At 43.0% G+C, this 27934-nt stretch overlaps 1 protein-coding gene across 1 annotated transcript in view; it reads right to left on the bottom strand.

The window, feature by feature from the left end:
- Nucleotides 1-26863, bottom strand: part of LOC136883261 (uncharacterized) — a 177941-nt gene extending 151078 nt beyond the window's left edge. Inside the window, exon 1 of the mRNA XM_067155471.2 lies at nt 26765-26863. The gene's annotated coding sequence lies outside the window, so the exon portion shown is untranslated. The remainder of the gene's footprint in view (nt 1-26764) is intronic.
- Between the last annotated feature and the right edge of the window lie 1071 nt (nt 26864-27934).

Genomic DNA, 27934 nt, shown 5'->3' with positions numbered 1-27934 from the left:
CAACCTGTTTCCGTCGATTCGTTTGATGCGACCGTAAAATCGTGCCCATCTTTTGCGGATCGTGTCGGTAATTTTCTCTATTTTGTTATAGACTTCTTTGTTGGATCTTTTTGGTGGATGCCATTCTTGTAGTTGGATCCCTCGATTCCCCTAATTATTCTGCGCTCCTTTTCCTCCAGTTCTTCGAGAAGTCCTTTATTGGCATTTAGGGATAGGGTTTCCGATGTATACATAATTACTGGCTTCGGAACCGTTTCATAGTGAAGTATCTTAGTATTTTGGGAAAGGCACTTCTGTTGTAGATCTTGCGTGACGTTTGGTAGGCTATTTCAAGCTTACGTATTCGTTCCCTAAGTGCTTCCTCGTCCAGTCCTTTTTTCATTATGATCTCATCCAGGTATTTAAATTTTTCTAATCGCCTGATTATTATTATTATTAATCAAACAGACGAGGCGTGATTAGCTCAGTGTCTTACCTGTTAGCATGCCACCCAGAAGGCCGAGGTTCGAATCCCGGTCGATCCTGGGTCGAGATTTTCATCTCTAGAATCACGTGGCGTCAGGTAAGGCATCCGGCCTTAAACCCCCGAAAAAAAACAAAATAAGCCTGGGGGGCTCCAGTGACCCCAGAAATAACTGGGATAAGCTGAAGAAAGTTATTGCCCGACTCATTGGCTGAATGGTCAGCGCTGAGACCTTCGGTTCAGAGAGTTCCGGGTTCGATTCCCGGCCGGGTCAGGGATTTTAATCGCCTTTGATTCATTCTTCTGGCGCGGGGACTGGCTGTTTGTGTATGTCTCCATATTCAGACAACACAATAGACTACCACAGAAATACGCAATAGTGATTACATCCCCCATATAGGGTTGGCGTCAGGAGGGACATCCGACCATAAAATAGGCACAAATCCACATGTGCGACACAGCAGATTCCACCCGCAACCACACAGTTGTGGGAAAAGCGGTAGAAAAAAAATAGAAGAAGAAGAAGAAGAAGAAGAAGAAGAAGAAGAAGAAGAAGAAGAAGTGTAGATTGCTTGGCATTAGCTGATGATATGGTGATACTCACCAGCGATATGGCAACAGCTAGGAAAGTATCTGAAGTACTCCAGATGATAGCAAAGAAGACTGGGCTTCAGATTTCTTCTGAGAAGACTGCGTTCATGACCAACGTAAAAATGTCCCCTCAGCTGTTGAAGTTACGAGATGAAAAAATAAGGAGAGTTAAAAGCTTAAGTATTGTGAGAAACATTACAAGAGAATAAAAAGACAAAGACAAAGACACCTCCATACAGGCCGTAGAGCCCTTGGAGGAGTGGAAGGTAAAGGGTTCCACCATTGTTAACCGCGGCACGTGATGGGGTAGAGTAATTAGTTCTACGCCCGGCCGCCTTTCCCCCCAGGAATTAACCTGGTACTCATTTTTGGTGTAGGCTGAGTGAACCTCAGGACCATATGCACCTCCGGAAGTGGAAATCTGGTTTCTTAAATTTTACGACTTCCTGACGGGGATTCGAACCCACGTCCTTCCAGGCGAACCGAGCACGCCTTTACCGCCTCGGCCAGGCAGTCCCTATTACAAGAGAATGGGTCGGGAAAAAATGCCATTGAGTAACGGGCGAGAAAAATGGAAAAGACATTTCAACAGACGAGGAACACTTACAGCAAAAAGGTTTCTTATGGGGGCTAAACTGAGACATCTAGACACAGTTGGTAAACCTGAGTGCCTGCATGCAGCAGAAACATTGGATACGATTGGAAAAGGTGGGCTTGAAGACATCCGGAAAAGAGAAAGAAAAATGCTAAGAAAATGTATAGGTCCAAATGTAAAAACTGGAATGAGGAAACTCTAAAGTAACAAATAATTTTTAGATTGTATCTATCCAATAGAATGTACCGACACTGGTGGAAAAGTATCCAAATACCATGAAATAAGGAATGTAGAATATGGAAATTTTGGCAATATAGGCTATTTGTCGAGATAATATATTTAATCGATTAAAGGTACAAGACTGCAGGTTAATATCCACGCGAGAAAAGCCATCGCAGATGTGCCATGCTGGTCCATTAGTAATCATTGTAATCGCCTGATTGTAGAATGCAGGCATGCAAACGTGCATGCATTGTGTCGTACACCTGCTCGATGCCAGCTTGTGGGGTGCAGTTCCATGCCTGTTGCACTTGGTCGGTCAATACAGGGACGGTTAATGCCGGTTGTGGATGGCGCTGGAGTTGTCGTCCAATGATGTCCCAGATGGGGACAGATCAGCAGATCGAGCAGGCCAAGGCAACATGTCGAGACTCTGTAGAGCACGTTGGGTTACAGCAGCGGCATGAAGCGTGCATTATCCTTATAGAAAACACCCGCGGGAATGCTGTTCATGAAAGGCAGCACAACAGGTCGAAACACCAGACGGACGTATACATCTGCAGTCAGGGTGCGTGGGATAACCACGAGAGTGCTCCTACTGTCATAGGAAATTGCTCTCCAGACCAGAACTCCCGGTGTAGGTCGAGTGTGTCGATGCCGCAGACAGGTGGAATGCAGACGCTCACCTGGCCTCCTTCTAACCAACACACGGCCATCGCTGGTACCAAGGCAGACCCGGATTTTATCGGAAAACACAACGGACCTCCACTCCAGCCTCCAATGAGCTCTCGCTTGACACCACTGAAGTCTCAGACGGCGATGGTTTGGGGTAAGTGGAATGCACGCTGTCCTTCAAGTAAACGATTTCGAACAGTTCGTTGCGTCACTGTGGTGCCAAATACCGCTCGAATCGCTGCTGCAGATGCAGTCCGCTGCGCCACAGCCATACGGCGGTCCTCCCTCTCGGTGGTGCCATGGGGGCGTCCGGAGCCCGATCATCTTGCGAGAGTACATTCTCGTGACCATTGCTGGCAGCACGCATGCACAGTGGAGACATTCCGGCCAACTCGTTCTGCACTAGCACGGAAAGAACATCCACCCTCACGTAGCCCTATTATATGGCCTCGTTCAACCGCAGTGAGCTGGCCTCTTCGTCGTCGTAAAGGCATTCTTGACCCACTCACAGTAATTCCGTCCAGTCTCACAGGTAACCAACGCTCTCGCACAGTACACCCCGCTACTAGCGCCACGCTAATGCGATTTTCGGGAAATTTGAATCAACGTCATCTTTCAAATGTATAAACACGCCTACCAACGTTCGTTAATCTAGCACAAGCCCTTCTTGGTGTTTGGATAATTTTTCTGCCAGTATATTTTCCCATAAAGGCCGAAGGAATGGTTGAACTGATGAGGAAGAGAAGGTTGCACTTCTATGGTCACTGTTGAGGATGGACAGTAATGGACTAACGAAGATAATCCTTGAATTCTTCAGGAAGAGGAAGACAAGAGTTGAAATGGTTCCGAGAAGTGAGGTTGGACTTGACGAAGATGGGGTTTCCGGAAGATTATATCAAGGACAGAAATCGATTTAGAAAACTCGTCAGAACGTTCCACGGTTTTCAGGAGACCAGAGAAATACTACTGAAGAAAGGGAGATCCTATACAGAAGAACAGAAAAAGGAAATAGGGGAAAGAGTGAAAAGTTACTGGCAGAGAATGAAGGCAGGGAAGGCTAAAAATACCACAAAGATTGTCAAACGTGGTCCATAGACGAGCGAAACGAAGGAGAGAAAAATAGAACCTTCAGCACTGTTTTAACATAACGGTTTTGAAATTTTATGATGATTATAACCATTGAAATATCGAATGTTTAAGAGAATTTTTTTTTCAAGTATTTTGCGAACCTGCAAAGTACACCACTTTTGCTTGTAAAGGCCATCGTCTTCACTAAACCAAAGAAGGTGCATGAATTTTTATTTCGAAATATGTGTACCATTGACCAAGGACTCTCAGAGTGCATGCACCGGTGCACTGCGCGGCGCAAGGTGCAAAAGACGACTTCGCTAGGTTGACCAGAGTGCAGACCCCCACTCCTCGATTTTGAGCAATAGCGCTGTCTCTGTTTCTCTACGCCTGTCTCGCTCGCTCCACCTGTCTCCCCCTTCGTCACTTGCTCCGCAGGGCTCCACATCCGAGCCGAATTTAGCCGAGCTTAGGCGAGTCGAACCGATGCACGGTGTACAGAACCTCTGCGCCTCGGTTTGCACGAGCGAGAGTTTGGGCGTTTGAGAGGCCCTGCAATAGACTGTACCAATTTTGTCAGAAAATCCGAAAGATGAAAGTATCATAGGGTGTTTTCCGGGGGTTATCCTTTTCGAAACTACGCATTTAAATAACAAAAACTGTTTAGGTGACCAGCCAGATGAAACGGCTCTTGGCAAAATTACCATCGACTTTACATTCGCAAGGAACATTTTATCCCATACGATACCATTCATAAGTTACCGTAGCCCGGATGTTCAGCATGATGCAAACATACTAAAGCCAATAACAGTATACTCTACTCCAGAGGTGCTCACGCTGGGCATTCCGTCCCGCGGGCGTCCAGCACTGTAAGCGGGCGGACTGCCAGGCGAGGAGCGCAGCGTATGCTGTTCAACCACGTGATGTTATGGCTACATCACAGGCCGTGAAGGTTGGGCGAAATTCTCCCAGCCACTCTCGATCAATGAGGCGATACCCGAATTTGAAATGTGGGGGGGGGGGGGGGAGAGAAAATAATGAAAGAAGGTAGAAATTCACGTCATTTTCAATTTACGTTGTGAGAAATAAGTTATTTATGTTCAGTGCAGTTTATGTGTTTTGACCGATACCATAAAGAGTTAGGCCTACAACCTCAAATAATTTTATAATGTACGTAATGAACTACAATTTTCACTATTGCATTTTGAGAGGTGCTTTAGAAAAAAATGAAAAATGAAAATCCACAACCTTTTCCAGTCATTTGACCGGGTCAGGAATGGAATGAATGAAGCCCCCTTCTAGCGGCGAGGATGGGAATTGTGCCGGCTGCCGAGGCCTGTCGCACTCCTCTGGGGCAATGCTTAATGAATGATTAATGAAATGAAATGAGATTGGAGAGTGTTGCTGGAATGAAAGATGACAGGGAAAACCGGAGTGCCCGGAGAAAAACCTGTCCCGCCTCCGCTTTGTCCAGCACAAATCTCACATGGAGTGACCGGGATTTGAACAACGGAACCCAGCGGTGAGAGGCCAGCGTGCTGCCGCCTGAGCCATGGAGGCTTCAGGTGCTTTAGAAACAGTTCAAATATAATACGAAGTTAAGGTGAATAAGCTTACCGGGAATAAAATCAGTGAGGTTATTTATTTGAAGGCATACTGTACATCTATCTGGTAGGTACATTTACATTGTTGTACTTTAATCTTGTATAGTAAATATATATGTCCTCATTCGTGATGAAACTTCCTCTCGCTATTTAGAGGCTAGCTGTTATCACCGGACGCTTTAAATTGTAAATACTACTGTATTTTCAGAAATTTAGTGAACAGGGAAAGTCACACAACACTAAAACACTGTGCAAAATCATTGCCGCATTATGTAGTTATATTTTTTGCTTTATGATTAACAGGAATTTTACTTTTTTCAAATTGAAATACTGTCTTTCCCATCCAACAAATTGTAAATCGTAGCTTGTACGCTTAAACCCTGTACCTTTGTAGATTGTAACACAAAAATTATAACGTGTCAGTTTTCTTTGAATGAATAAATACAGTATAAGAAAATAAAACAGACTGTTTATATTGAGCGCAATATAAATCGAACCGGGATATCTCGACAAGGTCAGTTTTTGTTGTTGCGATTATACAGTTTTATTTTAAGTAATGTGCCCCAATCAACACTTCGGTGAGTTGTGGAGGAGAGCTTCGTAATAACAATTGAACGTCAATGCTCCCTCGCTTCCCTGCAGAGTGCATTCGCTCTCTCGCTTTACTGTGGCGTATGCTTGTTACGTAAGCTGCCTGCATTTACGTCACGCCAGCCCGACTAGCCTCAACGGGTGACCAGCTGAGCACCTCTACTCTACCCGGACAACAGTTCTGCCATGTGAATTGCATAAACATTAGGGGGCAGGCCTATTAGGACCCCTACACTTTATGTTACTTGCGCTACATTAAGGAAGAGCGGGTAGTCTTCAGTTCCTACCAGGTAACTTAGTTTATATTCTGACCTATTACTGCCTAAACCTTCGGATTGTAGTTATCACTGTCCATTTATAAATAAAATGGCATTAAACTGTATATCTGATATGTCTTCCATTTCATTCATGCATTGCGCAGCGTTGCCATGAAAACTAAGCGGTGTACTCCCTCACCTGCCCTCCCCCATGTGCGTTTTTGTTATCATATAAATGCAGGGTGAATCCCAAGTCGCAGTTCATGAAGGAGATCTTGGAGCCGTTTGAAGCCAAGACTCTCTCCAATCCTATTTAACTGCGTCCCGGTCATGTATTGATATCCCAGCTCATTTGGCTGTCATTTTAGAATGGTTATCTGCAAGAAACCCTGACAATTCGCACGTTAAAGAACTCATCCTCGCATCCCAAATTCTCTTTTCACTGATAGTAATTGAAGGGAAGTTAGACACATAATATTGGATTAATATGCAGCCGTGTACAAGGCTTCTTCCTAGCAGCTTGTGTCTATAAAGTGAGGAAGAAAAAATTCTGGTATATTTTTTCAAAATCGGAAGTTTTCCGAAATTTCGGAGGATCTAGCAACACTGGACAGGAGTATATAAGAATAGATTGCTTATCTTATACAGAGGGCATAGTGATACTCACCAATGACCTAGCAACAGCGAGGAAACAGGTTGAAGAAGTCAAGGAGATAGGAGATAGGAGATAGGAGATGGGAAGGAAGGAAGGAAGGAAGGAAGGAAGAAAGAAAGAAAGAGATTAATGAGCTTCACGTACTGGGGAGAAATAATACAACAGAATGAGTCACAAAAAATTCACTCACTCTTATTAATCGAAAGAAGTTAATCAGCAAGTATTTCTGTATAAAATAATAAATGGTACAATAGATTTAATTGCTAGGGTGAACTTCAGTATAACGTTAACCAATTTGAGGACACGGCAATCATTCTAGTGTGGACGTTCCATGAGCGTTAGTGAAAGAAATTCACCACTGGTTAGAATATGTGAACAGTTTAATCAAATAACCTTACATGTTAATAATATTGATTTTGCAACGCCAGTTTGCGAATTTCCGTTTCACATTGGTTTACACATATCATCTGATTTGTCAAGTTTCTTTATGGATAGTATTATGCTGTCTTTATTAAATATTCCAGTATATTGCTATATACTGTACATTACTTCATTTAATTTTGTCTTAGAGTAATTTCCTTTTACTCTAGGTTTTTCATTGATAATATTAATTAAAGCACTTGTTAGAATTTTATAACAAATTATGATTGTACATGAATATGCTTTGTTCGTCTGCGAAACAGATATATTTTGTTCTTTTCTCATATTTCCACCCTTTCTATATTACTTTTTAAATGTTCTATATATGTACTGCGTAGTGCTTTCTGTAATTGGAGGTAACCTCTGTAAAAGGCAATGTTTAAATAAATAAATAAATAAATAAATAAATAAATAAATAAATAAATAAATAAATAAATAAATAAATAAATAAATAAATAAATAAATAAATAAATAAATAAATAAATAGATGCAATTCAGTAACGTTGAGATAATTGGAACTAGACTATCAATTGACAAAGGACGGTAAACAGAGTCAAAATGATTTCAAGAAGTGAGAATTTGCTTGGCCGAGACTGAGGTCAAAGAAGGCGACAAAGCGGACAGAGACAGACAACAAATCAAATAGTTCAAAGGTTTCCAAGAGATAGGAAAGGAGCCAGAAAATATCCTACACAGAAGAACAGAAGAAGGAATAGAAATATACTGGCAGAAAGTGAAACCGAGACGGCGAAACTTACAGTAAAGACTGTCAAGCGTAGTTCATATATAGTTTAAACGTTAAGGAATAATAATAATAATAATAATAATAATAATAATAATAATAATAATAATAATAGTGAAAAATGAAGTGGCGTATGGCTTTTAGTGCCAGGAGTGTCCGAGGACTGGTTCGGCTCGCCAGATGTCTTTTGATTCGACTCCCGTAGGCGAACTGTGCGTCGTGATGAGGATGAAATAATAATAATAATAATAATAATAATAATAATAATAATAATAATAATAATCTATATATAAAACAGATTACTAAAATCAGCTTTGTCCAATCCGTCCGGCCGTTCTACTGGACGGATTTGCTTCATTCTTATTTTATTCTCTTCGGAATTACCTGCCGGTGAATCATGAGACATTGATAGGTATCTAAATTTAGTCAACTTTGAGTAATCCTAAAATCAAATCACTGAACGACCACTCTAATAATTGCAGGCGAAGGCTTATCCTAGCCCGCAATACATTCTGTGCTTAGCAGGTTTGCTAAGCGACTAACACTTCATTAATATTCTGACATGTGATTTCATCCTTAGTAATGACATTGTATGCGTCCATGTTTGATTACTATCTGTTAAGCCAGAGAGTAAACACTTCGTCGGATTATGGAAGTATACTATTCTCTGCTAGATATTCTTTGATTCTATGACTTTCCCCAACTTCTAAATATTCTCAACAGATGGCAAACCGTTCCTAGTAACTAAGAAAAAACAGTCGACGTTCGCACAGACTTAAGTCGACTAGCCTTCTGTATGACCATTAATAAAGCACAGGGTGTCTACTTATTCGAACACTATTCAGCCACGACCAATATTGTAAGTTGCACTATCTCGGACAAGATCGTTTGAAAAATGTTAAGATCTAGATTCGCTCGAATGGTGGAAGCACACTGAATATCGTATGGAAGTGTTATAAACTCCATTGCGAAGATATCAATTATTATGTGCCAGTATTAAATGTTCATAAAACTACTGAAAACGGCAGGCAAACCAATATGGCTACGACAGGCATATAAAATCGACTTATCTGACCTATTTATAACAAATGCTGAGGAGCAGCACGGGACCATTAAAAAGGAGCTCGATAGCTGCAGTCGCTTAAATGCGGCCAGTATCCAGTAATCGGGAGATAGTGGGTTCGAGTCCCACTGTCGGCAGCCCTGAAGATGGTTTTCCGTGGTTTCCCATTTTCACACCAGGCAAATGCCGGGGCTGTGCCTTGAATAAGGCCTCGGCTGCTTCCTTCCACTTCCTAGGCCTTTCCTATCCCATCGTCGACAAAGACCTATCTGTGTCGGTGCGACGTAAAACAAATAGCTAAAATAAAATAAAACATCTTCACGGTTGCCAACAGTGGGGTTTGACCCCACCATCGCCTGAATGCAAGCCGACACCTACGTGATCCAAAACAAGCAGCCACGCGCTCAGTCTAAAATGTTATACATAACCTTAGTTCTTTTAAATGTAGAAGTGAATTTTGCCACGTTAATAAATAAAATTATGTACGTAAGCTGCATAAACAGTTTTGCATTCATGTAATTTAAACACTCTGCTTGAATATTTCCAGCCATACAACAAGAGGTCCACGTTACGCACGAGTTGTATAAATAATTATTTTCGCGTTTCTTCTTCTTCTTTTTCTTTTTCTTAATTCGTTTTGGCCGACTATGGACCATGTTAATTCGAATTCAACTTAATCTGTTTCTGGGCTTTAATCCTCATCCAGTACTCATTCATCATTTCACTCAGCAATCTCCTCGTTTCTTTTTCTTGAAACCTCTTCGTGGCCTTGACCTTTGACTTGTAAGCATCCCTGTTGCCGATTTCCATTCCTTGTATTCCCATTTCTTTCAAGTCCTTCACCTCCTGATACCAGCGCACCGTAGTTTTCCTGATCTCAAAAAATCTTGTTTTCCGACTGGTCAGTCTTTCCGGCTTCATTCTGAAGATATGTCCGAAAAACATGATTCTCCTCTTTCGGATGTTATCCGAGATCTTTAACATCTTAAGATATAATTCTTGGTTTCCTTTCTTTCTGTATGATCCATCCTCTGTTCTTTGGAGTTCCAGTATCTTCCTCAGAATCTTTCTCTCCGCCAGTTCAAACATTCATCTGCATACAAAGCCTCCGGACGGATCACTGTCTGGTAGTGTCTGAGTTTTGTATTGATCGAGGTCTTCTTCTTGTTGTAAGTTATTTTCGACTTTATTAATAATGAATATATTATGTTTATTTAACCATTGAACCGGTAGTTGAAATAGCTCTAACCGGTGGGTGTGCACCACACATTTGAAGTACCTGATGTATGTCACTCTGACAGATGTATTATTCACAGAATATGCACATATAATACACCAAGACATTTAGCATGAACAGGATTATTAGAAAAGAGATTTGCATTTACCCTCAATGTAGGGGCAAGAGATCCACATGGGTCGACGCCCCGAACAAATAGCATTAAAATAAATAAATGATACCCTCAATGTAATATTTTTATTTTTCCGCCCCTTTAAAAGTCCCCTCAAAAAATCAAAAAATATTTTTTACTTACACATCAAATATAAATGACTAATCAGTTTTGTGAAACTTTTTAAAATATAAAGTTTGTAGAGAAATTAATTTTCATGACAAGCATGCAAATGTTAAGTGAATAGTGTTAATACTTTAGGGATTATTCACTAAAAAGTATGGTAGTTGATACAGCTCTAACCAGTTGGTGTTCATAACCTACCTCAGGTGGCACAACACTTATCCAGTCTGCTGCAGTAGGCCTTGAAATTACACTTAATTCTATTACAATATCTTCAGGGTTTAAAACAAAAAATGTAGCCATCGTGTGTGCATAACACACAGTAAAGAATGAAAGCAAGTCACAAGAAAATCAACACGTGTTTCAAAGATATCACACGTAAATGGATGTATTTAACACCGAATCATCCCACATTCCAAAGAGAAAATATGCCTGATGAATGCTGCCATCTAACGGAAATATTCTCAACTTCTTCTATCCCTATTTACTGGTAAAGTAGACCTGACGATCTATCTTCTGCTACCGATTAGAGGGTTAAAATAATGTATTGATCGCGAAATCTACTACAGTAACTACTAAATTGCAAAAGATGGGGTGGAACTCTTAACCGGTCAGAACAGCTTTCAAGGAAATATATTTCCCTGTGAGTGTCTCAGTGATGAGTTTGTGTTCATGTGCTATTTTTTTCTGCTCGTGAAAGTAACAAAAACGGGTGTTAAATAGTCAATTTTGTTAGGTTGATTAGTTAAAGTAATATTGCAAAATTAGTTTAATGTTGTATGGTGCAGTGCAGGGAGAGCCAGCGAATGTTTTCACAAAAGTCATGAGCACTAGACGCACGCGGAGCAGACTTATGGCCCGCCAGATTACCGGATTTAATCCCCTTGATATTTACCTGTGAACTCATGTAAATTTGTGTAAGCTGACTAGATTTTTGATATTCCGATTCTAGAGTCACTTGTGAATGTCATCTGTAACGCTTTTTGGATACAGACCGGAACATTGAAAGAGTGTGCGTCGGTCCATGACTCTCGCGTGTTTGTACTGAAACCCATTGGAGGACATGCATGTAATGTCACCTGCCACATAGATGTATGCTATATAATCGTCAGTAAATAATAATAATAATAATAATAATAATAATGCTGTGTGGCCTCCGGAGAAGCTTAGTGCAAGTCTTTCGAGTTAACGCCTATAAGTTCCATTTTCTCCAAATCGAGTTAAACCTGGTATAAATTAAACCCGTGTAACTTTAGTACCTAGTTTAAACTTGCGTCCATTTTCTCCACCAATTTCTGACACTCGTTTAGTTTAAACGACAGCTCGCCCGTCTGCGCTAGCGTTGGCTGCACTAAAAGAATAGTCGAAGGTATGGCCGATTTTAATTGGCCAATCAGCGCTAAGTAATTGCTTGTTCCTTGTTGTTTAAAGAGGCCTAAAATCTAAGGTGATCGGTCCCCAAGTAATTCATTGACCGACATTTTTGTATTAATATCAGCTCTTTGTGGCGAATTAATGCTATCGTACGTAGTGAATAAAGAAGACATTCGGCGAGATATTAGCTTTACTGATAAATAAATTGTTTACATTTGTGCGAAGTGTTGTGTCGTATAATTTTACCCATTGTTGTCTACAATTTCTTGGAACGCACTTTTATTTCTTATTTTTCTCTATCATGCTTTACCATAAACAAGTACTGTGGACCTAATACGTGTTTTTTGATGTCTGTATTGTCTTGCGGAACACGCGGGAACGTTGAAATATTAAAATCCTGGTCTTTTAGCAATATTCCTTTTCTCAGAAATTCAACATTTATGTGAATTTCAAGTAAACAAATTCCAAGCATGCTCGAGATCTATCTCCTATTAAAATCCATCGCCCTCGGCCGGGATCAATCTCACAAACCTCGGATCCAGCAGACAGACCACTGAGGATATATTATTTGGAGATTTATTACTTGGTTTTTCATTTCGTTTATAACATAACCTAGTTCGCGGTATGCCGTACTGTATGCATAATACTCTTCTCCCTATAGCATTAATATTTCTATTACTGGTATGCTGGCAATAGTTAGGATGAAACATTCTTAACTATAATTTATTTTTCTACAAGTTACCAGCAAGCATGAAACACTTTATTATTTTTCTGATCCCATAAATATATAATCTAGTGATTAGATACCGTGCCGGCCAACATTCTGATGGTAAAAATAGTTTCGACAAATTGGATTCGAACCGTCGAATTACGCTTCTGTGAGGATGTGCGCCTACATAGGCTGAGTTCTAGTGTTGCAGTCAGCACACACACACACACACACACACACACACACACGCACGCACACGCAGAGCCTCCGAACCATCGGGATTATACTTTGGACCAAAGGCCAGCACGCTAACCATTTAACTTCGGAGCGAGGAGCGAATAATAATAATAATAATAATAATAATAATAATAATAATAATAATAATAATAATAATAATAATAAATGTCCGCCTCTGTGGTGTAGTGGTTAGCGTGATTAGCTGCCACCCCCGGAGGCCCGGGTTCGATTCCCGGCTCTGTCACGAAATTTGAAAAGTGGTACGAGGGCTGGAACGGGGTCCACTCAGCCTAGGGAGGTCAACTGAGTAGAGGTGGGTTCGATTCCCACCTCAGCCATCCTGAAAGTGGTTTTCCGTGGTTTCCCACTTCTCCTCCCGGCGAATGGCGGGATGGTACCTAACTTAAGGCCACGGCCGCTTCCTTCCCTCTTCCTTGCCTATCCCTTCCAATCTTCCCATCCCTCCACAAGGCCCCTATTCAGCATAGCAGGTGAGGCCGCCTGGGCGAGGTACTGGTCATACTCCCCAGTTGTATCCCCGACCAAGAGTCTGAAGCTCCAGGACACTGCCCTTGAGGCGGTAGAGGTGGGATCCCCCGCTAAGTCCGAGGGAAAAACCGAACCTGGAGGGTAAACAGATGATGATGATGACGATGATAATAATAATAATAATAATAATAATAATAATAATAATAATAATAATATATTTAGAATGTGTAGAGTGTGTTTCACTTTGGCGCAATTCATGAACCTTACAATTCTTTTGAGGATACACTCATTTCTTTTCCATTTGTCGGAACTCTTTATCTCCCGTGTGGGTGGAGTCGAAGCATGCACTATCTGTACCTCTGCACGTCGTAAGAGGCTACTAAGAGGGGAACAACCAAAGAATCTGTACTAGTCCTCTCGTCTTCTAAACCCAAAAACATGTCCATGGTTGTATGTTTTTTCCCTATATACCGCTTTTCACGAGAGTTTAATCCTGATGTAAAGGTAGGCGGAGCACCTTGCCTTTGCACGTAGACTTACACGTAGTTGATTGGAAAAGCAACCGTCGCACTCACTCGACTGTATGCAGCATTAATTTCATTTTATTTTAGTTTATTACATTTAGAGAGTTTGGAAAAGTACGTAATATATATATATTGTTTTTTAAAATATAAAATAGTAAATAAATAACCAGAAATGAAGGTACAAGGCGTGGTGTAATACAGGGAGTCTTCTCGTAGTGAGGGTAAGTCCCAAGCTGTACAGCGTGGAGATAAGGTGTTGCATCTTGCAGCAGCAGTCAGTGAGTGACCAGTGTCAGTATTCATAGTGAGAGAAATGGAGCAACAGGTAGGACCATCGCGTGTAGTGAAGCACAAAAGAGGAAAACCGCTCAGAAGTGACCATAGGCAGTGCATTGTGAATGTGTTCAACAAACTAAGCCAACAGAATGCAGGTTTAGTCGTTTATTCAGAAGTTCAGATCTTCGCACTGTTGTCGTATGTAATGCCCAGCCCTGTACGTCCGAACACGAGACGTTGAGGAGGTGGAGGTCGGTACTACACGCTCAGCGAATCACAACTCTTTCTTTAGTGGAGGCGTGGACATACCATATTTACATCAGGATTAAACTCTCGTGAAAAGACATATAGCGGAGAAAATGTAGCAGTTCCCATTAAAAAATAATCCTATGGCCTCAGCTACCATATGCAGGTATTTTGATTTGTCGCCATTGACGTTGCCTGCCTGTCAATTTCGACGTTCCAATTTACTCTATCAGATGGCGGAGGAACGGATATCTCACCAGAGATCTTTCCCATGCTGAATGGCATCGTACGACATAAGACATGGAGTGCGGAATAGGCTATTTTTTCTGCCCTTCCGAAGTCCGGCTGCGTCTCTCAGTTTTGAATCTGCGATCTTGAGATCCTAAGGCCGAAACTCTACCACTGACCTGCGGCGGCGACGCAAGGATTGGAGAGAACTAGGAATGGAAAAGAAGCGACCGTGGTCTTAATCAAGTTCCTTTATTAACGTTGAAAACACTTCTTAACAGACGTATCACTAGGATGTTTTCAACATTGAGTTGCTTACCTGAAGGGCTAGAACTGTGGATTTTTGTTTGCTGCGAAGTGAGAAAATATGGAAAATCATCTTCGGAACTGCCGACGATAGGATTCGAACCAACCATCTCCGGAATGTAGGGTCACTGCTACGCGATCCAAATAGTGTAGCCGGGAGATAGTGGGTTCGAATCTCACTGTCGGCAGCCCTAAAGGGGGTTTTCCGTGGTTTATCATTTTCACACCAGGCAAATGCTGGGGCTGTACCTTAATTAAGGCCACGGTCACTTCCTTCCAACTCCTAGGCCTTTCCTATCCCATCGTCGCCATAAGACCTATCTGTGTCGGTGCGACTTAAAGCCACTAGCAAAAAAAAAAAAAAAAAAATATAGTGTAGCCTACTCGCTTTGTGGAGTTGTTTCCTTGAAACAGTCTCAACACTAAGCATCACCATCATTCACACTGCTTGGTCATCTGTAAGTAGGCTACATCATCTACCACTGTGAGTAAAGTCTTGAGTGCCAAATATTTGCACTAAAAAATAGTGCCCAAGATTATAATATATCTGCTACACCATTGTCGAGCTCAGAACTGTACGACGCGGTAGGTCTTGTTTTTTAATATTTTTTTTCAGGCATATTTATAACATTTTTTACCTCTCAACAAACATTAGGATTTTTTACTTAAATATCCAGCTATGTCGTCTTATCTTGATCTGATGAAAAGAGTTCGAAGAATATTATTCCAATGACTCATATGCCAAAAAAAGTTCAAGGAACGAAACTGCCTATTCAGTAGGCTAACTAATTTGAATCACGGCCGCTTTCTGGGAAGAACATCAAGCAGTATCTGCCTCCGCACTTAGTTCATGAAGCACGAAAGAAATCTGCCGTCTGGTATGTGCTCCGTAACTGCACTTAACGAACTCTATTTAAATTGTATGAATCAGTGTTGCATAAAATTACATTTTCCCTTGAAGGTCTACATCAATTGTTCTCCATAAAAGGAGCTCTAATCGAAGCATGCTTCGTTAACATGGAAAGACATGGGTTAGATTTCTTAAATAAATGCACAAGGGGAGTCTACAATTTGACGGATACCGATTTTGTCGAGTTTTCTCGAGGTTAACCCACATGGGTACGTAATCAATATCTATCTGGAAATTCTCTAGAATGAACTTTTTTTTCGAGACTGTAGCGTTTCAGTTTTCAAACACCACTTATTATGAGTCATGTAAGCCAGCATTCTCGTTTGGTTGCAGATTCTATAATAGAGGCTGTAGGCCCTTGTAAAAGTGGCGGCAATTAGGGGACGGTCGCCCCCCTCCACTTTGTGGAGAAACATACATTTTTATTCCATTTTAGTCACATAAAACTAGGATTTTTTTTGCTACTTGTTTTACGTCGCACCGACACAGATAGGTCTTATGGCGACGATAGGACAGGAAAGGGCTAGGAGTGGGAAGGAAGCGGCCGTGGCCTTAATTAAGGTACAGCCCCAGCATTTGCCTGGTGTGAAAATGGGAAACCACGGAAAACCATTTTCAGGGCTGCCGACAGTGGGGTTCGAACCTACTATCTCCCGAATACTGGATACTGGCCTCACTTAAGCGACTGCAGCTATCGAGCTCGGTTGGGATTTATTTTAAAAACCAATGTATGCAAACTCTCTTGTCTATTACCGAATTCTTTCCTTGATTTTTAAACATTAAAAAATTACTTAGTAAAAATACGCACAAAATGTCATTTGACTCAGCTAGCCGATTTTTGAGTGCCACTGGAAGTAGTGGAGACTCGCGCAGCAGCGTGTAGAAGCGTGATTAGTATCCGATGGTTGGCCGGGCTGAGTGGCTCAGATGGTTGAGACACTGGCCTTGTGACTCCAACTTGGCAGGTTCAATCCTAAATCAGTCCGGTGGTATTTGAAGGTGCTTAAATACGTCAGCCTCGTGTCGGAAGATTTACTGGCACGTAAAAGAACTGCGGGATAAAATTCCGGCACCTCGGCGTCTCCGAAAATCGTAAAAGTAGTTAGTGGAACGTTAAGTAAATAGCATTATTAGTATCTAAGGTAAGGTAAGGGTGTATTCTGCCCGAAGGAATGTCCGATCCTCCCGTAGAGGTGTGCCTGAGCCGGAGTTTACGTACGGTAGGGTGGCCAGTTCCTTTCCGCTCCTCCATCCCCTCACCTCCAACAAAAGCGCGTGGCAACCCATCCAAATCTTGACCACGCCCAATGTTGTTTAACTTCGGAGATCTCACGGGATCCAGCGTTCCAACACGGCTATGGCATAAAACCTTAGCTGCGAATCGTTTCTTTGGTGAAAGTTTAATTGTATAACATTGAATAAAATTTTTCCCCCATTCCCCCCCCCCCCCAAAAAAAAACTATTATTACCACATGTAAGTTGGTGCTGTCAACCTTTACTTCCCTGTCGAAATTCGCTCAGAGTGCATAAAAAACTTACCATTTGATTCGTTCCTGCTAGTTGGCGTGTTGTTTGTTCGTTTGTTTGGTTTCAGGTATCATTTCAAGGCTGAATAGACGTACTCCCCAAAATAGGTTGAAACCTATTATTCGTGTCGATACTGAGTTAGTTATTCCGCGTGGAAGTTAAATCTTGGGGCTAAAAGTGACCGTCGAGGCCTGTGTCCTAGCCCCCATTGAACACGTTGTGAAATATCGAAAATAGGCAGAACTCATCTAGTGAAACACGACGGTAAAAGAATAATTGAAATATCTCCATCCGTTCAGGAGATATATTCCCAAAAACATTATCCTAGTACGTCCAACACGGACGTGATGTCACGTGTGACAATATTTTGTGACACGCCTCGCTTGTCCAGCGCGGCTGCGGCGATGCGGCGATACAGAGCGAAATTTGTCTCTCATTCAATTGGTTCCGGGACTTACGGTTAAATTTGTTGCATTCGATACGGTATATCATACGTTTCATTTCACTCTTGACTCGACGCGTAAACGTTGTCATGCTTAAACCTTGCGGCTGTTTCGTATAGGCCTACTCAGCCCACGCGAATAATAATAATAATAATAATAATAATAATAATAATAATAATAATAATAATAATAATAATAATAATAATAATAATAAGAAATTTGGACAACGGAAGAACTACCAGAAAATTGGACAAACGCCCTCCTCGTTCCACTTCGCAAAAAAGGTGACCGAACAGATGTGAACAATTACAGGGGAATTTCCCTGGTGCAAGTCGCATACAAAATCGTCTCCGCAGTCCTCCTCCAAAGAACACAGGAACAACTAGAACCACTCATAGGCGAATACCAAGCGGGCTTCAGGCCCCACAGATCCTGTGCAGAACAGATACTCAACCTGAAAACCATCTTGAAACTACGACACACAAGAAAACAATCCACAATCTGCACCTTCGTGGACTTCCAGAAAGCATACGACTCCATTGACCGGCAATCCCTCTTCCACACACTGAGTGAATACGGACTGGACAACAAGACTCAAAAAATCATCAGACTAACTCTCACCAACACAACCTCCCAAGTAAAATTCATGGGAAATATATCTGAAAATTTTCAGATAAAAACCGGTCCGACAAGGAGATGGACTTTCCCCACTACTCTTTAACATAGTCCTGGACAAAATCATGAGAGAATGGGAATAAGGTTTAAAAGCTCAAGGAAATAAGCAACCATTAAGTATGACAAGAAAACATGTAAAAATCTCCTGTCTCGCTTTCGCAGATGATCTCATTCTCAGAAACCAAGGTCATGAGCAACCACTGCAGCCTCCAGAATTTGAACAGGAAATTTGGCACAATCGAAAAGGTAACTGAGTTCCGATATCTCGGAGAAATTATAGTACCAACAGGAAAAGAACAGAAGTCCCTCGAGGTCTGCATCCAGAAAATGAAGAGAGCCCTCGGCCGAACGCAAAACATTTACAACAAAAAATGCCTTTCAATCTTCACCAAAATTGGACATTACAATACTGTGATCAAACCTGAAATACTATACGCGAGTGAAACACTGGATCTCCACAGGAAAACAGTACTCGAAGACATCCTGAAAGAGGAACGTAAAATCATCAGAAAAATTCTCGGCCCAAAACTGACTGACGAAGGATACAGACTGCAATCTCGTACAAAAACCGAGGAGCTCTCAAACCTTGCGGCAGAAAAAGACGCCTGAAATTTTACGGACACATCAAACGCCTTCCAGAAAACAGACTGACAAGAAGCTTACTTGAGGCAACAGAAAACATCAAAACAAATAGGTGGACAACGGAATTCCGCCAAGACCTGGAAAAATCAGGAATCAAAGTGGCCGACATCGCAGACTGAACGTGCTACAGAACGAAAATCAACAAGTGGGAAGTAGAGTCAGAGAGAAACCACAAGAAGAAGACAGGAGCTAAGTGGACAGAAGAACGAAGAACCTCAATGAGAGAAAAATTGAAGGCTGCCTGGCAAAGAAGAAAATGCACAACTTCTAAGTGAGCTTTGTGTGATCAGTTTTCTGGTCTTTCTCGCATTTAATAATAATAATAATAATAATAATAATAATAATAATAATAATAATAATAATAATAATAATAATTTAAGTATTTAAAAATATTGTATTCGTTGCTGCTAATTGACGAGTAGTTTGTTTGTTTGTTTGTTTGTTTGTTTGTTTGTTTTGTTTCAGTTATCTTTTCAAGGCTGAATAGGCGTACACTCCACAATAGGTACTAACATCTTATTCGTGTCAATACTCCATCTGATTATTATTATTATTATTATTATTATTATTATTATTATTATTATTATTATTATTATTATTATTCGTTTGTCAGTTATACATCCAATAAGTTCACTTGTCCTCTCTTTTTTTTTTTTTTTTTTTTTTTTTTTGCTATTTGCTTTACGTCGCACCGACACAGATAGGTCTTATGGCGACGATGGGTGAGGAAAGGCCTAGGAATTGGAAGGAAGCGGCCGTGGCCTTAATTAAGGTACAGCCCCAGCATTTGCCTGGTGTGAAAATGGGAAACCACGGAAAACCATCTCCAGGGCTGCCGACAGTGGGGCTCGAACCCACTATCTCCCGATTACTGGATACTGGCCGCACTTAAGCGACTGCAGCTATCGAGCTCGGTCACTTGTCCTCATCCGATGTTTCCAGTCCGTATGCTACATCTCATTGCCCTTCCATCTACCTTGCTTATCCCCTGGCTCAAGGACCGTAATGATAATTGTCAACAAGGACACTGGAACCGAGAGTTCCTAACAGTGGAATAGGATTGCTCATTAAACAGCTGCTTGAAAACAATCAAAAACCACTAGCCCCCCTCTCTCCTTCCTCCTCTTAAGCTTTGTTTAGTTTCGAAAATGCTTTATTACAAGCAAATTAAGTATACCCTTTTAGTTCAAAGGTTAAAAGTATTCAAAATTTATTTCAAGGTGAACTGTATTCACAGTCCAAACTTGTTGCAATACTTTGTTTGGTAGTTCATAAGGTAGCACTGATTGATTTTTCTCAGTCCTGCGCCAATTGATAAAGGTAAATCTATCACTTCGGGTTCTCAGTCTATTTAGTTTTAATAACGTTCTCTCCGATTCCGCATTTAACCATAGCAATACTAAACACGGCAGTGCAGATGTTGCCAGTTCCTGAAATGGACCGGTTTTACTTCCATCGCAGTATTTCACCAATCACTTTACACCAGAACTTAACGGTGCCCATGGTTTGAGATAGGGGCGTAGCCGATGGGGTTAAACCGTCCCCATGGACATTTTACAAAAAGAAAATTAACATAAACTGGCAATAAAAATAAACTAAATAAATATTCAGAGACATAATCATTGTAGAACCAACAGATCTGTTGACTCTATTTTGTAAGAAGCCTCGAAAGTTGGATTTTAGACTGTAATCTGAACATCCCATTCGCTGTAAATCTTGTTCTATATTTTAATGTGCGATCTTGTAGTGTACTTCAGTCTGAATGTCAACATAATTCACTTATATCAGTGTCCTTATAAATGAGAAGACTTGCATGCGCGCACCACGGACACATAAGCACCTTGAAATGAAATGGTGTATGGCTTTTAGTGCCGGGAGTGTCCAAGGACAAGTTCGGCTCGCCAGGTGCAGGTCTTTTGATTTGACTCCCGTAGGCAACCTGCGCGTCGTGATGAGGATGAAATGATGATGAAGACGAGACGTACACCCAGCCCCCGTGCCGGCGAAATTAACCAATTATTGGACCCCTGTGACCAAAGGCCAGCATGCTAACCATTTAGCCATGGAGCCGGACATAAGCATCTTAATTGCGTTCTATCTTCATTTTGTAAATATAACCCGCCCCCACCCATCGGCTGATCCTGGCTACGCTAATGGTATGAGACCATTTTACAAACACTGATACATTCATCTTTTCTCTGGCGTCCGATTCGCATGATTCAGGAAGGGGAATCGACGACTTAATAATAACCTTAAGTGAATTTGACACTTCAATGTGAAAGAAGAAAGAAAGACGCAGTGAAGCATTCATTGCTTCCTTATTTTTAAGAAAGTCTCCTATATTTTAACTCCGCCTGCAGTTCAGGTCTTCCCCGGCTCGCCTTTTGATGACATCACGACTGTCAACACCAATAACTTAAATTTGAGCTGTTACATTATTCTACTCTCCATAATCATATTTCAAAAACCTTTAATAGAAAAACCACCAAAATACCCACCGAAACATATGCATAAAAAAGATTAGATTTCACACTGCCCACCATATGTTAAAATTTTTTTTAATAGTGGCTTTACGTCACACCGACACAGATAGACCTAGGAGTTGGAAGGGAGTGGCGGTGGCCTTAATTAAGGTACAGCCCCAGCATTTGCCTGGTGTGAAAATGGGAAACCACGGAAAACCATCTTCAGGGCTGTCGCCAGTGGGATTCGAACCCACTATCGTCCGGATGCAAGTTTACAGCCGTGCGCCCCTAAGAAGATTTTTTTAAACCTAGATTTAGTGGGAAAACTATAGTGTTGGCAAAACTGCTGAAAGCAGAGGACATAAAGGATTGGTTATTGAACGACGACGCTGTGTTTAGGCGCCACAGATGAAAATCCAGTCTTTTTCCAGTCATTTTACCGGGTCAGGAATGAATGAAGCCCCATCTAGCGGTGGGGATAGGAATTGTGCCGGCTGCCGAAGCCTGTCGCACTCCTCTTGGGCAATGATTAATGACTGGCAGATGAAATGAAATGATATTGGAGAGTGTTGCTGGAGGCAGGTAAAACCTGAGTACCCGGAGAAAAACCTGTCCCGCCTTCGCTTTGTCCAGCACAGATCTCACATGGAGTTACCGGGATTTGTATCAAGGAACCCAGCGGTTTTAGACGCCACAGATATTTTGTCCAAATTAAGAAGGTCTAAATATTGTTTGTATGAATGAGACTGGGCTAATATTGGAACACAGACTGTTCTAGACTGATAAAACTATTGAAATATCAATAGAAGCATTTCTAACAGTTTACGCTGACCAGAAATGTTTGGATATACGCTGACTTAGCAAATGTCATGGGATAGTCACCTAATAGCGTGTGGGGCCTCCTCTGGCCCTGCGAACTGCAGTGAGACGCCGTGGAAGTGAAGCGACAAGTCCCTGGTAGTCCTCTGGACGCAGCTGACACCAAATCGTTTGCAGAGCGGCCGCCAATGCTGGTCTGTTCGTGGGTGCAGGATCCATGGCACGGAGCCTGCGTTCCAGGACATCCCAGATATGCTCGATAAGGTTCATATCGGGGCTCCTAGGTGGCCATGGCAGTCGTTGGACCTCCCCTGCATGTTCCTGGAACCATTTCCAGGCGACGTGGGAGCGATGTGGCGGCGCGTTATCATCTTGAAACACTGCAGAACCGTCTGGGCGCTGGAAGGCCAAAAATGGGTGGAGATGGTCTCCGAGGAGCTCAACATACCGCGTACCATTCATAGTCTCTTCCAGAACAACTAGGGGGCCCATTCCATACCAGGAAAATGCACCCCAGACCATAACAGAATCACCAGCGTCCTGGACCACACCTTCGAGGCAGGCGGGATCCATCGCTTCATGCGCTCTGCGCCATACACGGTGCCTCCCATCGGCATGGTGCAGTTAAAATCGCGATTCGTCCGACCATATCACGTTACGCCATTGTTCCAGTGTCCATCCCTGGTGACTGGCGACAAATGCGCGTCGTTGTGCCCGATGACGTTGGGTAACAGTGGCACCCGTATGCGGCGCCGGCTCCCATACCCCATAGAACCCATGTTCCTACGGATTGTCCACTGGGAGACGTGTCTAGCACGGCCTGTGTTGAATTGAGCCGTTACTTCTTGCACGGTTGCCCGTCTGTCACTATTGACAATCCGTCTCAGTCATCCGTCACGGTCATCGAGGGTGGCTGGACGGCCGGTCGTTCGTCTGTTGTGGACGGTGACACCCGCATTCAACCATTCACGATACACCCTGGACACGGTTGATCGTGTGAAGCCGAATTCCCGCACCAATTCCGAAATCGCACTTCCCATCCGTCGAACACCGACCACCATACCCCGTTCGAACGGTGTCAACTCACTTGTCACATGCACAGCCACTGCTCACAAGGTCTTCTATACAACTGCCGCTGCCACAGGGGGCGTGTGGTGCGCAGACAACACACCTGCGCATCAGTGCTCCGCTATCCCATGACATTTGCTCAGTCACTGTCATTTAAATTACAGGAAATCCAGACTAAGTTTTAATGTTGTTCTCAAATTTTCGCGGGCATTTAAAAAATCTCTGGCTTTCGGATTTAATCGACTAAATAACCGTCTTTATCAAGGAGTGGCCGTGCGGTTAGAGGCACGCAGCTGTGACCTTGCATTCGGGAGAAAGTGGGTTCGAATCCCACTTTCGGCAGCCCATTTTAGCATCACGCAAATGCTGGGGCTGTACCTTAATTAAGGATATGGCTGCTTCCTTTCCCTTCCTAGCCCTTTCCTATCCCATCGTCGCCGTAAGGCCTATCTGTGTCGTGCGATGTAAAGCAAATTGAACAACATCGAAGCTTAACGCGTTCATCCGACGGATGAATTATCATTGATTTCCTTCAAACTTTGGGAGACTGATCTAGAACCTCCCCCCCCCCCCCATGGCGCAACTGCCCCGAAGGGCCATGGACTACCAAGCCTGAAAGCCTGCAGATTACAAGGTGTCGTGCGGTCAGCACGACGGATCCTTTCTAGACCGGGGCCACCAACTCACCGTCAGATAGCTTCTCAACTGTAATCACATAGGCTGAGTATACCTCGAACCAGCCCTTAGCTGCAGGTAAATATCCCTGACCTGGCCGGGAATCGAATCCGGGACCTCCGGGTAAGAGGCTGGCACTCTACCCCTACACCGCGAGGCCGGCAGACTGATCTGGCCTGCGTCAAAAATGAACAGATACGTGTTTAATGAGTAAAACAGTTCCGTAAATTTAACAGCCTTCATACCGGTTGGCGATCTGTGTATCTGGAGCACCTCTAGTCTTACGACCAGCGTCACTGACTGTACACAGGTGTCTTGAGTTCGTTTCGTCGCTTGGCAGATCTTGGCCTTTTCCGTTTCATTTTATATACTGTATAACCGCCGTTACGGTTACGATGAGACCTGCGTTAACTCCTTGCACGTTAAGTTCCCGACTCGCAAAATACAGAAAGGGGAAACAGATGAGCGGAGAGCAGAATAGGCTAATTTAACGATTACGTGTTTGTCATTATTGTCCAAAAAAAAGCGCATGAAAAATATAGTGAGGAGTGGGGATGAATGATCAAACCAAGGCGGTTATTAAACGTGTTCGTGATGATACAACTTGTATTTTATCTACACGTTTGTAACCGAGCATAAGGCCGTGTGGTTAGAGTCGCGCAGCTGTGAGCTTGCATTCGGGAGATAGTGGGTTCGAACCCCACAGTTCGTAACCCTGAGGATAGTTTTCCGTGGTTTTCCATTTTCACACCAAGCAAACGCTGGGGCTGTACCTAAATTCCTTTCCACTCCTAGCCCTTTCCTATCCCATCGTCGCCATAAGACTACTTGTGTCGGTGCGATGTAAAGCAAATTGTAAACAAACAAAAATTAAGGTATAGCTCCAGCATTTGCCTGGTGTAAAAATGGGAAACTACGGAAAACCATATTCAGGGTTGCCGACAGCGGGGTTCGAACACACTATATTCGCACAGCCAACTCTCCCGGTACAAAATAACCTGCACATTTCCTAATCCGCATAAAAAATACACACAGATAAAAAGGAAGAAGTGCAATTGAGGCGCCTGCTTGAAAGTAAATCAGGGATGGTGACAACTTCACCAACAGTTCTACAAATACTTGTACACAAATTGTTAACAGGTACGAAGGCTGTTGAATTTACGACGGGTTTACTGACTCAGACGGTTAAGGACTTGCTTTCTGAACCGAAGTTGGCAGGTTTGATCCTAACTCAGTCCTGTGGTATTTGAAGGCGCTGAAATGCGTCAACCCAGAGTCGGTAGATTTACTGGCACGTAAAAACACTCCTCCGGGACAAAATACGCTCCAAAAACCGTAAAACCAATAACATTGAAAACCCACAGCATGTTTCCAGTCATTCGACCGGGTCAGGAATGGAATGAATGAAGCCCCCATCTAGCGGCGAGGATAGGAATTGTGCCGGTTGCCGAAGCCTGTCGTGCTCCTCTGGGGCAATGATTAATGAATGATTAATGAAATGAAATTGGAGAGTGTTGCTGGAATGAAAGATGACAGGGAAACCCGGAGTACCCGGAGACAAACTTGTCCTGCCTCCACTTTGTCCAGCACAAATCTCACATGGAGTGACCGGGATTTGAACCACGCTATCCAGCGGTGAAAGGCCGGCGCACTGCCGCCTGAGCCGCGGAGGCCCAATAACATTATTATTTTTAATTGTCCAATTTTAAGGCGTCTGCCTCTGTGGCTAGTGTGAATATCTGTCACATCCGGAGGCCCGGATTCGATTCTGGGCTCTGCCACAAAATTTGAAAAGTGGTAGCCTACTAGGACTGGAACGGGGTCCACTCAGCCAAGTAGAGGGGGCGGGGTTCGATTCGCCCCTCAGCCGTCTTCGAAGTGGTTTTCCGTGGTTTCCCATTTCTTCTCCAGGTAATTGCCAGGATTGTCCCTAACTTAAGGCCACGGCCGCTTTCTTCCCTCTTCCTTGTCTATCCCTTCCAATCTTCCCCATCCCCCCCTCCACAAGGGCCCTGTTCAGTATAGCAGGTGATGCCTCCTGGGTGAGGTACTGGTTCTCTCTTCCAGTTGGTATACCCCGACTCAAAGTCTCACACTTCAGGACGCTGCCCTTGAGGCGTTAGAAGTGGATTCCCTCGCTTAGTCCGAGAGAAAAACCAATCCTGGACGGTAGACGGCTTAGATAAATAATGGCGTATGGCCTCCGGAGAGGCCTGGTGCAGGTCTTTTTCTAGGAGACGGCCTATTAGGCGACCTGCATGTCTGTGAAGATGAGGGCCCTACCTAGGATGATTTCTAATGTTGAATACCCCACACACACCCAGCCCCCGAGCCATTGGAATTAACCAATTAAGGTTAAAATCCCCGACCCGGCCGGGAATCGAACCCGGGACCCTCTAAACCGAAGGCCAGTACGCTGACCATTCAGCCAACGAGTCGGACAGACGGGTTCAGATAGAAAGAAATTTAAAGGCTCATTTTCCCGTTAGTGCTTGGAGAATGCGGTGACCTAATCTGCTCCTTCTTAGCAGCAAAATACGCTCTTATGAGTTCGTTTACATTCTTCACTTGCCCAGCCCAGAAACTGTTTGTAAACAAACAGTGCTCACATGAGTCTCTTAGAAAAGAGACGTTTTACCATGGGGAGACAATAAAACACAGGGCGATGACATACAAGTGGTCAGTTAAGCTACTTACTGTTGTTCGGTTATCCACAAAAAGAGCCTTGCACAACACGTGTATCCTGCTGGCACGGAAGAAGTACGAGCACACAGAACTAGCTTGGCCGCCTGTAACACACTGAGCAGCGGGACTGATGGATGCGCGGAGGCACGAGGCCAAGCGGTCGGCAATGACGTCATCGTGCCCTCACACCATCAAACCAACAAAACTATTTCTGGCAACAAACACTGCCGCACTATCGCAACTCAACGGTTGCAAACAACTTTCTGCGCGCCGTTGAGAAGGGGATAGCTGATGTGGGGGGTAGTAAGTTCATGTTAGGCCTCTAGCAAGAATTTCGTTTTTAAATAGCCAGGCTAAACAATATGAATCATAGGGTTAGTTTTTGTTTACATGTCCAGAAATGAATGAATGAATGAATGAATGAATCAATCAATCAATCAGTCAATCAATCAAGCAAGCAAGCAATCAATCACCACTGACCTGCATTTAGGGTAGTCGTCCAGGTAGCAGATTTCCTATCTGTTATTTACCTATAGAAGTCTTTTCTTAAATAATTTCAAAGAATTTGGAAATTTATTGAAGCCTAACTCCTCTTTCGGTAAACGATTATTTGCCCCAATCTGTCCTCTTGAATTTCAACTTTATCTTCATATTGTGATCTTTTACACTTTTAAAAACGCCACTCATACTTCTTCGTCTATTAATGTCATTCCACGCCATTTCTCCATTTCTCCACTGACACACCACTTGTAGCTCGTCTCCTTTCTGCCAAGTCTTCCCAGCCCAAAATTTGCAATATTTTCGTAACGCTACTCTTTTGTCGGAAATCACATCAGTGAGATTGTAAATAATGCGTTCAGTTTCTGCACGTCCGACTCGCTGGCTGAATGGTCAGCGTACTGGCCTTCGGTTCAGAGGGTCCCGGGTTCGATTCCCGGCCGGGTCGGGGATTTTAACCTTCATTGGTTAATTCCAATGGCCCGGGGGCTGGGTGTTTGTGCTGTCCCCAACATCCCTGCAACTCACACACCACACATAACACTATCCTCCCCCACAATAACACGCAGTTACCTACACATGGCAGATGTCGCCCACCCTCATCGGAGGGTCTGCCTTACAAGGGCTGCACTCGGCTAGAAATAGCCACACGAAATTATTATAGTTTCTTCACATGGTTATGAA

The sequence above is a fragment of the Anabrus simplex genome, chromosome 11 (genome assembly GCF_040414725.1).
Source record: "Anabrus simplex isolate iqAnaSimp1 chromosome 11, ASM4041472v1, whole genome shotgun sequence".
Taxonomy (NCBI): Eukaryota; Metazoa; Arthropoda; class Insecta; order Orthoptera; family Tettigoniidae; genus Anabrus; species Anabrus simplex.
This window is presented reverse-complemented; position numbering and strand designations above follow the sequence as displayed.